Below are 16,133 nucleotides of genomic sequence, written 5' to 3'. Positions count from 1 at the left end.
CTGGCTGGACTTAGTCTGGGCCTCGACATGCTCCTGAGGCTTAGAGTGACTTTCTCTTTGCTCCCTCCATGGCCACAGGCGTCAGGATCCATCAAAGAGCAATTTTCCAGTCTTCTGTTTGCTTGCCAGCCAGCACCAGGATCCTTTTCCTCTTCGTTTGCACTGAGTGTTCCTTCTGAAATGTTAGGCTCTGCCTTTTCTGGCACTGCCTCCGCCTCTCGCCTGGTTTATTTCATGAGTCAGGTCATTGGTCTCCCCTCCATTTTTCTTGACTCATCCGAGGGCTGTTTCTAAAACAGACTTGCCTTTACTCCTCCCAGACATTAAAACCTGCTTAAGGTTCTGCTGTGCCAGGGTGGGAGAGTCCCTCGCCTTGTATCCAAGCCAGCTTCAGCCTTGCATCAGTACCTCCTCTGCTGAGCAGGCCTCCCTCTGGTCCCAGAGCCCCTGAAGTCAGCCGACCTGTCGCACCTTCCTGGCTTCCCAGGCCACCTTCCCCTGCTTCTGATGCTACTCGCTTACTTACTGGGTTACATTAGTTTTTCACCTGAATTGTGAACACCTGCTTGTTTCGTTTCCCCCGCCTGCCTCCCACACAACTGGCAGAGATTGAACTTGTGCAAATGTTGAACTTGGCTTTTTTTTTTTTTTTTTTTGCCCCTAGAGGAGTTGAACTTGGGTCACTAGCAACCAGGAGCCTGAATCCTGGATACTAACATGAATGTGTTATGCCTGGTTCTCATGCCAGGAAACATTTGAGTCCAGGCATCGTCCAGACCAATATTTACACACACAGCAACTGATACGGACAGTGGCGGTGCTCAGTTCCCTGGAATGAGTAGTTATCTCCTGAATGCTGTAACACCATTGACCACAAGCTCTCGACCTCCTAAACAAGGTCAATACTTGCCGGCTGCAAACTTCGCACTCTGCTATTTTCTTCCTAACTCCCCACCCACCTAATATCCCCCCCAGACTTTTTCCCCTATGGTGTTTTAGTAGAACTGAATCGCCTCAGGGTAATTCCTCAGCGTTGGAGGACTGCTCCCATGGCCACCCAGGATCTCCAGGAGCACACATGCAATCAGTGGGCAGTTTTCCTCCTCCACTCCTTCCAAGAAGTGACTTGGCTGGAAGAGTCACAGACTTGTAATTGAGGATTAGCATTTGCTGGAAGATGCTACGAGCATTAACAACACCTGAGAGGGTTTATCCTGTGCCTCGGGGAGAAGCACAGGCCAACTGCTCCGATGGGACACACCCTCTATTAAACCTTCATCCTCTCAAAAGGCCTGCCCCTCCTTCTGCACGTGATGGCAGACAGAGCCGAGAAGCAAGTCAAGGTGGGACATAGTAAAGAGGTGGAAAGCTCCAAGGTGAGCGTCTGGTACCCCCCCTCCCAAAAGCTAAGGGGGAATTGGTCAAGTGACTTCCTGCCCCGAGTGACAGCCGCAGAGCTGGGCCCACAGTGCTGGCTGCCTGCCTCCCAGCCCTGTGCTTTCTCCTGTCCACGGGGCTGTGACCCCTCCCGAGGGTGAATGCTGTCTGGAAGAATGTGCTGGCCGGGCAGATGAACCACATGTCTCTCGGCATGTGGTTGACCGGCATCCCTCTCTTGAAATGGCTGTGAGTGCCACCAGAAAGCCACGGAAGCTGGGCCATGGTGGGAGGCTAGGTTTCATGCCTGGGAAGGTGATTCCGCACCTGGCTAGGAGCAAGCCGGCTCACCTGTTCTGGCCACGGCTGTGTCACAGGTCTGTTTCATCAGAGTCACCACTCAGGCTGCCTCTTCCTGTAGGAAGTGTCTTCCAAGTGGTCCCAGGGGAAAGCATGAGAAGCAGGTGTCACCTGCCTTCTTTTAGATGCCTTACCTGGGAAGGAAGGCTCTGAAGCTATACTCTGTGTGTGTGTGTGAGAGACAGACAGACAGACAGACAGACAGAGATGGAGACAGGCAACAGAACAGTGACTCTCCTAAATAATTTGCATCTGTTTGATATGTGTAGTGTCTTGAGTTTTTGCTCAAGGGATCTGTTAGAAGCTAAAGCCATGAAAAAATGGAATGACAGTTGCTCACATTTGACCAAGGCTTTAGTGTTTACCCCATCCACATTACATGCTTGTCAGCTTGTGGACCTCAGCAACCTGGTGGCAGGGAGCAATATTCCCACATTACAGACAAGGACCAGAAGTTCCCAGCACTCCCAAGGCAGAGCCTGTGCACAATAGCCTGACTCCAAGGCCCTCTCCAAGGCCCCCTCTTAAGCCCTCAAAGACACTCTGTAAACCACAGATCACAATATTAGTTGTTACGCCAGCCCCTCTTAAGGGCCGAGGAGGTGTTGAGTTGCCTGGTAATAGATCCGCTCCCACTTGTGCAGGAAAGGCATTCCTTGGACAGGCCAGCAGCTTTTCTCAGACAACCATCCCTTTGTGAATGAGGTGACGGATGGTGGGGGGACCTACTGCAGGCTTGCTACCATGTTCCAGGAATGTCACTGAGTGCCGTGTCCTGTCTGAGTGTTTGTACTGACTCACGACAACTCAGGCAGGGGACGATTCTGTTTACAGAGGAAACCAGACCATCGTACAGCTGAAAGAGCCAGGACAGGGCGATAGGGTGTCTAACTTCAGGACTCAAATCTTTTAGCCCTTCTACAATATGCTATTTGGCCTTCAACCTGTATTTTACAGGGTAGCATGGGGAGGAGGCAAGGAAAACAAATATCCCACCTTCCAACAGGAGCGTTTGGAAAGCAAAGAGCACACCTCCTGAGTCTGTGGTTAGTAAACATTATTAAATGGAGGCCGAAGAGACCGACTAAACCAATCAATTCAAAGCAAAAATAAAGCCAACTGACTAAGCTGAAATAAGGTACCTCTATTGGATTGGGGTTGGCATACAGTTTAATGTCACAATTAAAATGGAAACAGCATCCTTTTTCCCTTAAAGAAAAAGTTATGTGATAGAGGAGTATTTAAACTACCCCCAAGCCAAAGAAGAGGGTGAGGGAGTGCAGGCAGACTGTCTACGAGTCAGGAAATCAGCTCACCCACAGCTATGGCACAAGAAACCCACAGTGGAGGGGACTCAGAAAACTAATAGCAAAACCTGAAGCAGTTCCTGGAGTCACACACCTGTAGATTTTCATGCACTAAATATAGTGGTAGTTGGGCCATCTTATCCTTGAATAAACACCAGCTAGGCAAAGATTTTTTCAGAAAGAATCTCGACATTGGCTTGGGTCAGCTGGAGGCTGGGAGAAGCAGCCTCCTGGCAGCCGCTTACTTCTCGGCCACCCCTGCTATTTCAGGTTCCTTCCATGCTTCTTCCCTCCTGTTAGGTTGGCTCCATGCACCTGATTGTCCTTGCGCCTTTTGTCCCTCCCCCGAGGTGAGGGATCAGTTTCCTTGGCCTTCACATGATCAGCGTGGGGCGGGAGAGAAGCCGCTGTCTCCACAGCTCAGTCCTAAAGGCAGCTCTCCAGTGGGCTCATTGTCCATCCTACTGCAGGTACTACTCAAAGGAAAAGGATTCTTCCCTTGCCTTTGACTTTTGAAGTTTGGCTCCTGCTTGGCCACAGCCTGTATTTCAGGAAATGTCAGATCAGAGGCTGTGTGCTTTATGCTACCAACCTCTTGCCGGAGTGCCAGGCAGGGTGCCCGGGACCCCAGGTGAGGAGAAGGGCCAGAGCAGCAAACCCAGTATGCCTCCCCGACTCCTGCGTGCTCTCATACATGGCTCCCAGCCCAGCTTTCCTCAGGATGATGTCGATGATGATGGTACACACTTTGGGGGTGCTGAGAATTAGAAAAACAAGCATGTGATTTACAACTCCAAGCCCAGTACCAGACGTTCCTAGATGATATCTATTCCCTTGATATCCTCCGCCTTCCAGGAGCTTACAGTCTGCTTGGGGCACTAAGAGAGACTGTGTGTGAAAGCATTAACACGTGTGCCGCAGATTCCCTGGTTCTGTTGGACATCAGGAAGCTAATGGTAACACTAGCTACAATTTATTGAAATCTACAAGGTCAGTTAAGGGTGTCACCTGTACCATCGATAATGCTATGATAGCTCTGCCAGGTAAGTGAGGGGGTAGTCTCTCCCCTCTTCATCCCACCTCCCACTTAGCTGATGAGGAACTGAGGCTCAGAGATGTTAAGTGTCGTGTCGCAGCCCACACCACTGCTGAGGGCTTGATCGACCTGGGCTGAACAGTTTCACACCTGGAGCCAAGATGATGTGGACCATGCCCAGCTGCTCGGCTGAAGCTGGGGTGCCAGCCAGTGCTGTGTTCTGGCAGACTTCCCCATTGTTGCCCATCGGCCCGTAGGTTGCAATATCATCATAATTCCTGCTATACAACCAATGAGCCTCATTTCTGAGGGGTTGCCAACTCACACAGTTCCCTGGAACTTCAGACCTCCTTCCCCTGCCCTTGGGCAGAGGGTCAGCAGAGAAGGAAAGATACTGTTCTAGACGACCACAGTGAACTCACTGTACAATGAACTCATTCTGTTCTTTCACCAAACAACTTCCCTGTACTAGGAATTAGAACCTACATGCTGAAAAAGCCCAGAACCCTCCTGCTCCAGTGTGGCAGGCTCTTTTGTAACTGTGTGACCCACCGGTTTTGCTGGGATGTGCACATTTCTAATAATGGTGACGATGAACAAAGAGGACTTTGCATGGCAGGGGCGTTTCCTCTCTCCAAAGCTGCTGTTTCAGATGTTCCTCCTGCCTGAGCCCCAGAGCCAGCCCCCTCATTCCCCATCAGGGCTGCTCCCCCACGGGGACCTAGCAGCTCAGGGAAGTAGTAAAAATGGAGCTGGAGGGAGCCAGGGCTTTCCCTACCAGAGATTTCACATGTGTGCTTCCCCCCACACACTATTATGTTTTCCCTGCCAGACAAGGGCCTCTTCGACCCAGAGAGCATTCAGTAGCTTCTAGCAGCATCAGCAGCCAGGGCTTGTGGGGAAGGGCAGGTGGAGGGGGCACTCTGCCCAGCCACGTGGGATTGGCTTTGGGGGAGTTTTTGATCCCACCATCATGGAAACCAATTGGATAAATAACTTACTGGGAATGTTACAAGGATTTTTCTAGTATAAGGGTCAGCAATCATTTTCTGTAAAGCACCAGTTAGCAATCATTTAGGTTTATGTGGGCCATTCAGTCTCTGTCACAATTATTCCTCTGATTTTTTTTTTTAAATCACAAAAACAGCTGAAGATAATCTGTAGATAAATAGGCATGATGGTGTTCCCGTAAAGCTTTATTTCCAAACACTGAAATTTGAACTTTGTATAATTTTCATGTGTCGTGAAATACCTTTTTTTTTTTAACCCCAACCATTTACAATGCAAAAATCCATTCTTATTTGCCAGTTATTATAAGCAAACAGGTAGCAAGACAGATGTGGCCCTTGGCTATAGTTTGGCAGCTCTTATTCTAGATGACAGGCTGCCGCACAGGAAAAACACTCTTCCTTCTTGCCCCCCTTCCAACCGTGTCCCTCGACCAGAGGGAAAGGCAGAACACCAGTCCTGCCACCCACATGTCACTGCCTCCCAGTGAGCTCCGTGCTCAGGGTCTCATTGTGATGACCCGTTGGCACCTGCCAGCGTGAGTTACTGTCACTCACCATGACTCTGAACTTGAATGGGGGGGGGAGTGTCTAGCCACATAGACATCACCGCCCTCTGACCCCAGGGGGTCCTCTTGGCCCAGCTTCCACCATACCTCCTACCTCCCCATGAGGATCACAGTTTCTTCTGTGTTCCCAGAGAGGCTGGGCTCTCGCCCTTGGTGGTTCTTTTGTTGTTGTTTAGTCGCTAAGTTGTATCCGACTCTTTTGTGACCCCATGGACTGTTGCCTGCCAGGCTCCTCTGTCCATGGGATTTCCCAGGCATGAATCCTGGAGTGGGTTGCCATTTCCTTCTCCAGGGGATCTTCCTGACCCAGGGATCAAACTTGCGTCCCCTGCATCAGCTGACGGATTCTTTACCACTAATCTACCAAGGAAGCCCCGGTTCTTCATAGAGCCCTCAAATGTTGAAACTCCTATTAGGTAGGCTGATTCTACTCCTTATAATTCCTCTCAGAGAACTTGAGACACTTTGCTTGAGACTTTCAAGTTGTACCCCTCAGTGTTGAGTCAAATGTGCCCTTCCTGCCCATAACCCCCCAGAATCCCAAAATGCTCCCCTGAGGCTAAACCAAGCCCCTTATTCTGGCATCCTGAGGGCTGACTCTCAGACTCCAGAGACCACTTCTCTCTGGGGTCCCTGGGGCTGTTGTTTGAAAGTGCAGCTAACTGTGACCTCAGTTGGATGTCCAGCAGGGTCTGTCCCGTCTGGTTCAGGCTGCCCTGCCCCAGGAGCTCAGCCTACACTTTTGCAGCCGGCACATGGGTTGTCAGAGGTTCAGAGAAGTGATGGCCTGACCTACCAAATCCTCAAGAGGGATGGAGGTTTCAAACGGGAAAAGTGATGAGCCCAGAAGGGGATGGGAGGGTACCAATGACATCAGTGTGACCACGGCCATTCAGGTGTTCAAGGGACAGAGTGATGGCGGGGCCATGATGAGAGACGGGCTCAGCCCTGCCAAGAATAAGCCAAGAGGGCTCAAAGACACGAAGAGAATATCTGAAGGACGCTGGGCTTCGCTAAGTGGAACGTGACGGGCAAAGCCCACCACCTGGGGAAGGAGAAGGTGGAGCAGATGGTGACGCCTTGCAGCAGCCCGCGTGCTCAGTTCCTCCTGGGTGCCTGTCTTTTCCCTTCAAGAGGGAATAGGCAGTGAGAACGAGAAGTGGGTGGGGGCCGAAGAGTTGGATGGACTTAGCACTGTTTCCCAACGTCGTGTCCTTTGGTCAGTTATTTGACCTTTTGGTGTCCTTGGCTGTAGAAAGGGGGGTGCTTATCTGATACGGTTCATGTAAAGGAGCTAAGGTTAGTAAAGACCCTAGCAGTAAATAGATAGTTAATAAGTGATAGCTTGTGTATGTAGGTACATCTACTGTGTGTTTAAACAGGGTGATTCTTCAGTAAACAGGACAGTTCTTCAGCCTTCATTTTGGTCCTCAGATTGCGAGGTAAAATCACCTGGAGTGCTAGTTAAAAATTGGGCTCCCCAGGTCCCCACCCCAAGATTCTGATTCAGTGGGTCTGGGGGTCACACCACAGAACCACCTGCAGATAATTCTCATCACTTGGCATTTGGACACCACAGCCCTAAGGACTGGGCTTCCCAGGTGGCACTACTGGTAAAGAACCTACCTGCCAATGCAAGAGACATAAGAGACATGGGTTTGATCCCTGGGTCGGCAAGATCCCCTGGAGGAGGGCATGACAACCTATTTCTCTTACCTGGAGAATCCCATGGACAAAGGAGTCTGGCAGGCTACGTTCCATAGGGTCACAAAGAGTCAGACATGACTGTAGTGACTTAACATGCATGCATGCCCTAAGGGTTAAGGAGGAGATGTACAACAAGAACAGGGATGGCCAGAGGGTCCTTAGAGCTGGAAATGGGGTCCCAGTCTCCTACGTTGACATTCCAGGGCACAGAAAACACTCGTTAATGGGATCACATGTCACAGTTCTCAACAAGAAAAAAGATAACCAGAAACATCAAACCAATAAGCTAGACATCCACACAAACTCAGAATTAGTTTGAATTTTAAACAGTTGCCCACCCATATTCAATAAGAGAGACCAACCTGCCTGTCATTTTCTTAGACTTCCAGATCAGATGCAGAAAGATGTTTTTGTCTTTGTAGTTTTAGTTGACTATTGTTAATATATTGCATTTTAACTTCAGATTTGTTTTTACAAAAAGAAATTGTTCCTGGGGAGGAACTGTGTACTGAATGGTAATCAAATCAAGAGGATCTGTGATTTGTAGAATAAAACTGAGTCTAAGAATTGGAAGTCCGCTCAGAGGGTGGTGGTAAAAGGTTTTCACTTCCCATGGTAAAATCCCCAGTCTTGAGGGCCTGACTCTGCGAGGAGGATGTTCCAGTGGGCCTGGAAGTGACCAGCAGCTCTTCCTGCCCTTCTAGAGCTTTCACTCTGGAGCTTCACCCCACCCCCGTCCCTGCATAGGCACCACCAACACCCTTGGTTTCCCAGAGCCAGCTGAGATAATCTGGATGTTTTAAAACAACATTTTACTACGTTTTAAAGGAGAACAGAAGGAAAATAAATATAGAAAGAGCAAGGATTAAAACTATAGGACAAGTATTGGCTCCTGGTGCTCGCCAAGGTCAACTGGTCCTTGGGGCTCCAGCCCACACCATCCCTGGCTGGCCATCCTGTGCTCCAGCACCTAGGAGCTGGCTCCTGGTCTTAGCCTTCACTGGTGAGACTCATAGTTACTGTCACCACCACTCCAAGGTCACCTCCTTGACCTCTTGACCCTTCCTGAGTCCAGACCATAGAATCCAGGGACAGATTTCCTGCTGCTTTCTACCCAGGATCTTCTCTTTGGATTTCTACATCCACTGAGCTGAGAGTTTCCAGCAAAGACCTTGATGTGCAGGTGAGATATAGTCGCTTCTTTCCAGTGTACTACTAGCTGGGACGTCCATAAATCAGGACCCATCACTTACAGCAACCTCATGGTCCCTTGTGGCCTGCATTTCCCAGGTGGCACTAGTGGTAAGGGATGCCCCTGCCAATGAAGGAGATGCAAAAGACACGTGTTTGATCCCCAGGTTGGGAAGATCGCCTGGAGCAGGAAGTGGCAACCTGCTCTAGTGTTCTCACCTGGAAAATTCCATGGACAGAGGAACCTGGTGGGCTATAGTTCATGGGGTTGCAAAGAGTCAGACACGACTGAGCACTACTTCAGTGGGAAGCCCTGTTCCAATTAAGTCAGCCTGTTTGAAAAGCCTACACTAATGCCTTGGTACCTCTAGAAAGCTCTAGATTCTCCATCATTGGCCTTGAATCACCTTCCAAGTCTCCTCCCATTTTTCCCATCCTTAGCCTTCCACTGCTGGAGAGAAGGGAAGATGGAGGAGCTGAAGCTCTCTCTTTATGTGGAAAATACTCACCAGTTTCCCACTGGTCCCATCAAACCTGGTGTAAAAACTGGCAGGACACTGGCCTGGAGCTCAGGAGACTGTGTCCTAGTCTGGCGTGTGAGGCCATGTGGCTTCAGGCCAGGCACTGGCTGGCCCTTGCAGATTCTTCATCTGCAAAATGCAGGTGTTGGGTCAGCCCATCTGTAGAGGCCTTAGCCCACAGGTCTAAGCTGATCCTGATGTCATGGTGACCTTTGTGACTCAGAACAGCTGTGAAAGACTTGGGTGCTCAGGGGAGGCCTGACTTAATGTAGGGCCCTTGGTCACGTCACGTATGGGAGTGCCCTGGGGACTTTCTCTGAGCTCAGCGTTCTCATGAGGGAGAAATGGGTCAACTCTCTTCAGGAGGTGCTCCAAGAGTGCTTACTCCATGCCAGGCTTCGTGCTGGGCCCTGGAGATCCAAGGGCAGATGAGAAGCAGCCTGGGAGGAGCTGGTGGGCCCCTGAGAAATACTGTATAAAACATACAAGAGAAACTTCCCTACTGGTCCAGTGGTTAAGACTTCACCTTCCAATCCAGAAGGTGTGGGTTTGATCCCTGGTTGAGGAGCTAAGATCCCACATGCAAAAAAACCCAAAATATAACACAGAAACAATATTGTAACACATTATAAAGATTTAAAAAATGGTCCATGTCAAAAAAATTGAAATTTTTTTAATAATTAAAAAAAAGGCACACAAGAGTCACACTGTGGATCATACTAAAATGGAAGTGTACAGTGTTAGGGTTCATTGAAAGGAAAGACTGGGAATAACTCAGCCTTGGAGCTAGGTCTTATGGAATGAGTTTATGTGTGCTCTGGGGACCAAGGAAGCTGCAGGAAACCATTGAAAGCATTTGAGCCAGTGAGGGACAACGTCAGATTTGCCAAAGATCAGTGTGGTCACCGAGCAGTGGAGGGAGGTGCCAAGGTGAGACGAGGTGGGGAGAGCCTCCCGCGAGGCTCTGTAGTGGTGGCGTGGGTGTGGGTGTTGATGTGAACTTGGGCCAAAACAATCACAGAGCCCTTTACAAATGTGAGCATCACCAAAAGTAGCTTTATAGAATTTGTTCTATAAACCCATGGGCATGTGGCACACTTGTTTATGTTCATCAGTCATTGTATTTTATGTCCTGGAATGTTCTCATTCATCTCTGTTCTCCCCAAATCAGCTGTCTTCTCTCCCTCTCCAAACATACCCCCCAAAACCCCATGACACCCTCTCAGGCTCAGTTCCTTGGTTTCTCGTCTCTTAGGAATCACTGCCTTTCACTGCCTGACACCAAATGTCTTTCACATATTTTGTCTGGTTTCAGGCAAGAGGGTAAGAATAGCTGAAAGTGGAAGTCTAAAGATTCATTTTGAATTGGACCAATTATAAGTAAAAAAATCTTTATTCCTGCCATGTTCAGCATAGGCAGGATCCATAACAGTGTGGTCAGAATAGAAATAATGTCCACTGAGTACAACTCTTGAGCTTGAGGTTGGATTCAGTTTTGATGGAGCCAGCCAGGAAGCCCATGTCATCCACCCACCTCTTCCAATGGGACCTGCCATGGTAGAAGCCAGAGAATCAGCAGTTGAAGCTGTGCTTGATTTTACCCAAAGGCCAGAAGGCTGGTATCTGTCTTTGGACACTGTAGCAAAAGGATGGGAGTTGGGAGCAATGAAACCATCAGAGAACAAGATCATTACAACAATGCTGCTTTTCTGATTGAAGAGCTTACTCTAGGGACTACCCTGGTGGTCCAGTGGTTAGGAATTTGCCTTCTGGTGCAGAGGACGTGGGTTCAATCCCCAGTCCCGGAACTGAGATCCCATGTGCCACGGGGCACCTAAGCCCGTGTGCTGCAACTAGAAAGAAACCCTTGAATTGTAACTACTGAGCCTGTGCATTGCAGTGAATGCCCAGCATAGCCAAAATTTAAAAATAAATACACAAGTAAATGAAAATTTAAAAATAAATAAATAGAAAGTTTCCTCTAAGTGGTTGCTATTCAATCTCTTTGAAGACACTGGATGGAGGGGCATTGCTGTTTAGGGAATCTTTGGCAACTTGAGAAAGATCAAGCTAACCCCAGGGCTCCCTGGTCCTTTATCTCTCACCTCCAGTGGCCTTTGGGGCCACGCCTCTGAATTATCCTGCCTCTAGGCGATAGGAGTGCCGGGCCAGCTGGGTTCTCACATACCCAAAGATTAGCCATTGAGTATCAGCCCTTCAAAAATTTTACCTTCCTGATAGAATTATTTCTAAAATTCACTAGGTACTTTTCTGCCTTAATGAGAGCAGTAAATTGACAATACCAATTATAGTAATAATCCTACCATGATGAGTTGGGCACAGTTTTAAGCGTTTTGCATGTATTAATTAATATAATTCTCACAACAACCCTGTGAGGTCTGTACAAGTGATACCACCATTTTGTAAGAAGAGGAAACAGACACAGGAGCTCCAGTATTTGTCTGAGGCTCACAAATCACCAAGGGCAATTTTATCTTTCTTGGTAACTCAGCAATACCACCAGGTCATCTAATATTGGATTGTCAGTTCAGTTCAGTCACTCAGTCATGTCTGACTCTTTGTGACTCCATGGAGTGTAGCACACCAGGCTTCCCTGTCCATCACCAACTCTCGGAGCTTGCTCAAACTCTTGCCTATCGAGTCGGTGATACCATTCAACCATCTCACCCTCTGCCATCCCCTTCTCCTCCTGCCTTCAATCTTTCCCAGCATCAGGGTCTTTTCCAGTGAGTCAGTTCTTTGCATCAGGTGGCCAGAGTATTGCAGATTCAGCTTCAGCATCAGTCCTTCCAATGAATATTCAGGACTAATTTCCTTTAGGATTGACAGGTTTGATCTCCTTGCAGTCCAAGGGACTCTCAAGAGTCTTCTCCAACACCACAGTTAAAAAGGATCAATCCTTCCATGCTCAGCTTTCTTTATAGTCCAAAATATAATATTGGACTGTAGCCATGCATGTAGACACACATATGGCAGGTCTAGAAGTTTGAGAATTGACCTGGGGTCCCCCAAGTTAGGTTTCTTAGGGGCTCAGTGAGGACCCTGCATTTGCCACATTTGCTCTACATGGGGCCCTGTAGAGAAGCAAGACATGGGAATGTCCCCAGAAAATGAAGGTCAGGGGACTGTAATGGGGACTGGGAGGAGAGGGGAACTGGAAACAACGTGGTGGAGGAAGCATGTCACCATGGTGACAGGGTGGTGGGGGATACTGAAACCCACAGATGGCAGCAATCATGGGCTTGCCCTTTGCATGCAACAGGGTGATGGCTGTTGACACTTGGGTGGGTTGGATGGGGCCATTCAGTCATGGACTCACCTGGGTAATCTTGACAGTTACCAAGCTTCCCCATGGACTAGTTTCCATATCATTAAACCGGGGAAAAATATTTAACATTTAGAGAGGACTGACTTGGATTGACCCAGATATGTTCATAAAGCCCCTGATAGAATGACTGAAATATAGTAATAACTCAGTAAATAGTCTTAGCTCTTTTTAATAACGAAGTTCTGGAGTGAGGCCAAGATGAATGGTTGCCTTGGGTTACATAACACATCCCGTTCACGACTTTGAATGTAGTCTCGGAGCCACAATGGGCAAGTTGCTCTGGAGGCAGTTTGTTCTCTGAATGGCAAGCGGCTGGGCTGGTGCTGCTGCCCAGCAAGCTTCCAGCCCAAGTTGCCACCCTACTGGGCAGCCTTTCTGAGCACAGCCCCTTGCATTCTGGCTTCCCAGGCAGTCATATGACTGGTTCTCACTGTGCTCAGCTCACTGTAGCTGGGATTGGACTGCTTGCATGGTGAAGGACTCCTATGTCAGCAGCTCTAGAAGCCAGCAGGTCAGAGGGGAGGCCAGAGGTCTTATGCCAGAGGCTCCTAGAGGCCCCTCCTGCATTGGCAGGTGGATTCTTTACCACTTGCACCACCTGGGAAGTCCCAGAGGCCCAGCAACAGACACGTCTAGGCAGCGACCTCAGGCCTAGCAGCACATGGCTTAGCCCTGCAAAATCTAGAGTGTAGAGGCTGCAACTGGTCCCCAGTTCCTTTCTTCTGTGGCCTAGTTATGCACCCTGCCTCGTGTGGACTGGGGTGGACTGGAGTTCCACCTCCAGGGAACCCCACCTTTCCTAAAGAAGACCACTGGATGAGCCAGCATTGCTGAAATTGGCCCACAGTCCCCAAGGAAGCTGACTCACTGGAGAAGACCCTGATGCTGGGGAAGATTGAAGACAGAAGGGGAAGTGGGTGACAGAGGATGAGCTGGTTAGATACCTTCACCGGCTCAATGGACATGAATCTGAGCAAGCTCCAGGAGGTAGGACAGACTGAAGGACAGAAGAGTCTGGCGTGCTACAGTCCATGGGATCTCAGAGAGTCAGACACAACTGTGCAACTGAACAGGAACAACAACCCCAAGGTTAGGGTTAGGGTTAGGGTTAGGGTTAGGGTTAGGGTTAAGGAAGCAGCCTTTTCCTCAGCCCAGAAGTCAGAGAGGGTGCAGTTGGAAGTGCAGGAGGTGGGGAGTCAGGGAGCAGGACCTGGGACTTCAGGGTCCAGGGTCCAGCGGGAAGCCTGAGGAAAGTTTTCTTCGTGAATAATCTGGAAAAGAGAAATTTTTTTAAAAAGTAATTTTAGTATTTCTTAATAGTATGTCTATTACTGAAGGGAGAACTGATACCCCAGGGATCTCCTACATTTTTCTTTTAGCATCAAAAGTCATATTAAAACTGAAGTCCCTTGTGGGTTCCCAGTATACGTAAAGCAGTTGGAAGGCGGGCAGCGGGGCTGCAGCTGGTCTGGGACTTGGAGCCCCACTTGGGTGCTGATTACTCCTTCAGGAGCTCTGACTCATCCCTGCAGAGCCCCCCAAGGGCTGCACCTGTAGAATAAGAGGAAGAGGAACTGAAGCCCTGCCAGAAGAAGCAGAGCTCCGTGAAAGCCCACATGCCACCCACCCCATATTTGAAAGGTTCAATTCTCAGAAAAATGACCTGCTCCACCTAGGAATTCCCACTGATCCTGGATCGGTGTATCCAAATGAATGAGCTTTATAAAAGTTAATTTTTTAGCATTTTTTTTTTCATTGTGGTAGAAGTCACATCATATAAAACGTCCCATCTTAACCACATTTAACTGTACCGCTCAGTGGCGCTAAGTACATTCACCTTGTTTACACCTCTCATCATCATCCATCCCCAAATATTCCCATCTGCCACAACTGAACCTCTGTCCCCTCAAACTTGAGCTCCCCATCCCCCTCCCCACCCTGTCGCTCCCCTGGCCCCTGGCATCTACCAGTGTACTTTCTGACTCTATGAGTTTGACTATTCTAGGAATCTTGTATGAGTGAAATCGAACAGTATTTGTCTGCATCTACTATATGTTGGAATGCATTTTTAAGCTTAACTTAATACACGTCCTACAGACAGACTCTACCTCCTTTTTTTTCCGCCTGTGCTATACCATAGCTTCTCGCCAGTTATCTGTTTTATACACAGTAGTGTGTATATTTCAATCCCAACCTCCCAGTTTATCCATCTCCCTTTTCCCCCTTGGTGTCCATACATTTGTTCTCTGTGTCTCTATTTCTGCATTGCAAATAGGTTCATCTGTGCTATTAAAAAGTAATTTTTCAATCAATGAGATGAGGAGATGTACACTTCACTTTTTCTTATTTGTTATAACTACCACCCAGTTTAACCAATAAAACCTTGCTGGTCCCTCAGAAGTCCCACAAGAACCTGGAATTATATCATTCTTCTTCCTCCCCACAGGCGCTGCTCTCCTGACCTTTGTAACAGCTATTTTTTCCCCCTTTTCCTTATAGTTTTATCACCCCTTTATGTACCTCTAGGTGCCATTGTTTAGTTTTGCCTGCTTTTGAACTTGATAGAAATGAATTCAAAATTTCATTCTTTTAGAACATGTTTCTCTCATTCAACAGAATGTTTGTATGATCCAACTATATTATTGAATAGAATGTTTTTCTTTGCAGGGGATTTTGAATTTGTCATTTTCATGTTTTTGGACAAGTTACTTACCTTTTATCAGCTTCATCACAGACTATGGTTCAGAGATGGTTTTAGAGCCTCCTCCAAATTCCCATCTTATTGCAGAAGAGATAAGATGAATATAATGCAGGGTGTCATAAATCACAGAAGTAAACAATTTTTTATGATGAAAAGCCACCTTTACATTGAGCAGAGGAGGGAAAATATCTTTTGGAACAAGGTGATTTCAAAAAGAGAGATTTTCCCATATCACTGGAGATTTTATTTTGAAAATTTCAGAAGTGACTTTCCCACTTTAGCAAGTCAGGAGGATCCCTAATAACAGAGCCTCAGTGGACAGCTCTGATGGATAATAACATCTCGCCTTCTGTCACATTTCTTTTTGTTATTAACGTGCCATATGAAATTCATGAAAGTTACACATGGAAATCACAGACAGAATTTGTTGGTTCTCTGTCACTTGAATTTTGTAGAACTGGACTTTGGCTGTGATGACTGCCTTTTACTCACCGTTTTCTGTCTACCCCAGCCTGAATGCTCCAACCTGTTCTGTTGAGCACGACCCTCATGCCTTCCATCAGTACACTCAGCCTTCCTTTTCCCTGCTCATTTAGTCCAGAAGATCATGAGCGGCTTCTAGTTATCACGGACCTTTTCTGGATTTGGTGAGAAAACTTCACGAAGACCTGGAATGCCCAGACTGCCCCCAGACCACATCTGAGGTCCAGCAGCATCTGTGAGGTCCCCACTGAACTCTCCCAGAGTTAACTCTCACTCACCGGGACCTGATGTGATTTCACTGTGTATAAATCGTAATGGAATCCCAACAGTTTTTCTGCTGGTTCTGGAGAATGTCTCAGGTAGGAGGAGTTTTTTTAGGAGTGTGCACTGGTTTAACTTAGGCTTATTTTATTGAAGCCAGCGTGGACATGAGGAATTCAAATGTTTTTCTAGAGCAGCACTGTCCAATAGACCTTCATGCAATGATGGGTATGTTCTCCACCTCCTCTGGGCAGTATGGTAGCC

Source organism: Cervus elaphus, chromosome 20, assembly GCF_910594005.1.
Source record: "Cervus elaphus chromosome 20, mCerEla1.1, whole genome shotgun sequence".
NCBI classification, from domain to species: Eukaryota; Metazoa; Chordata; class Mammalia; order Artiodactyla; family Cervidae; genus Cervus; species Cervus elaphus.
Note: the sequence above shows the minus strand (reverse complement) of the source record.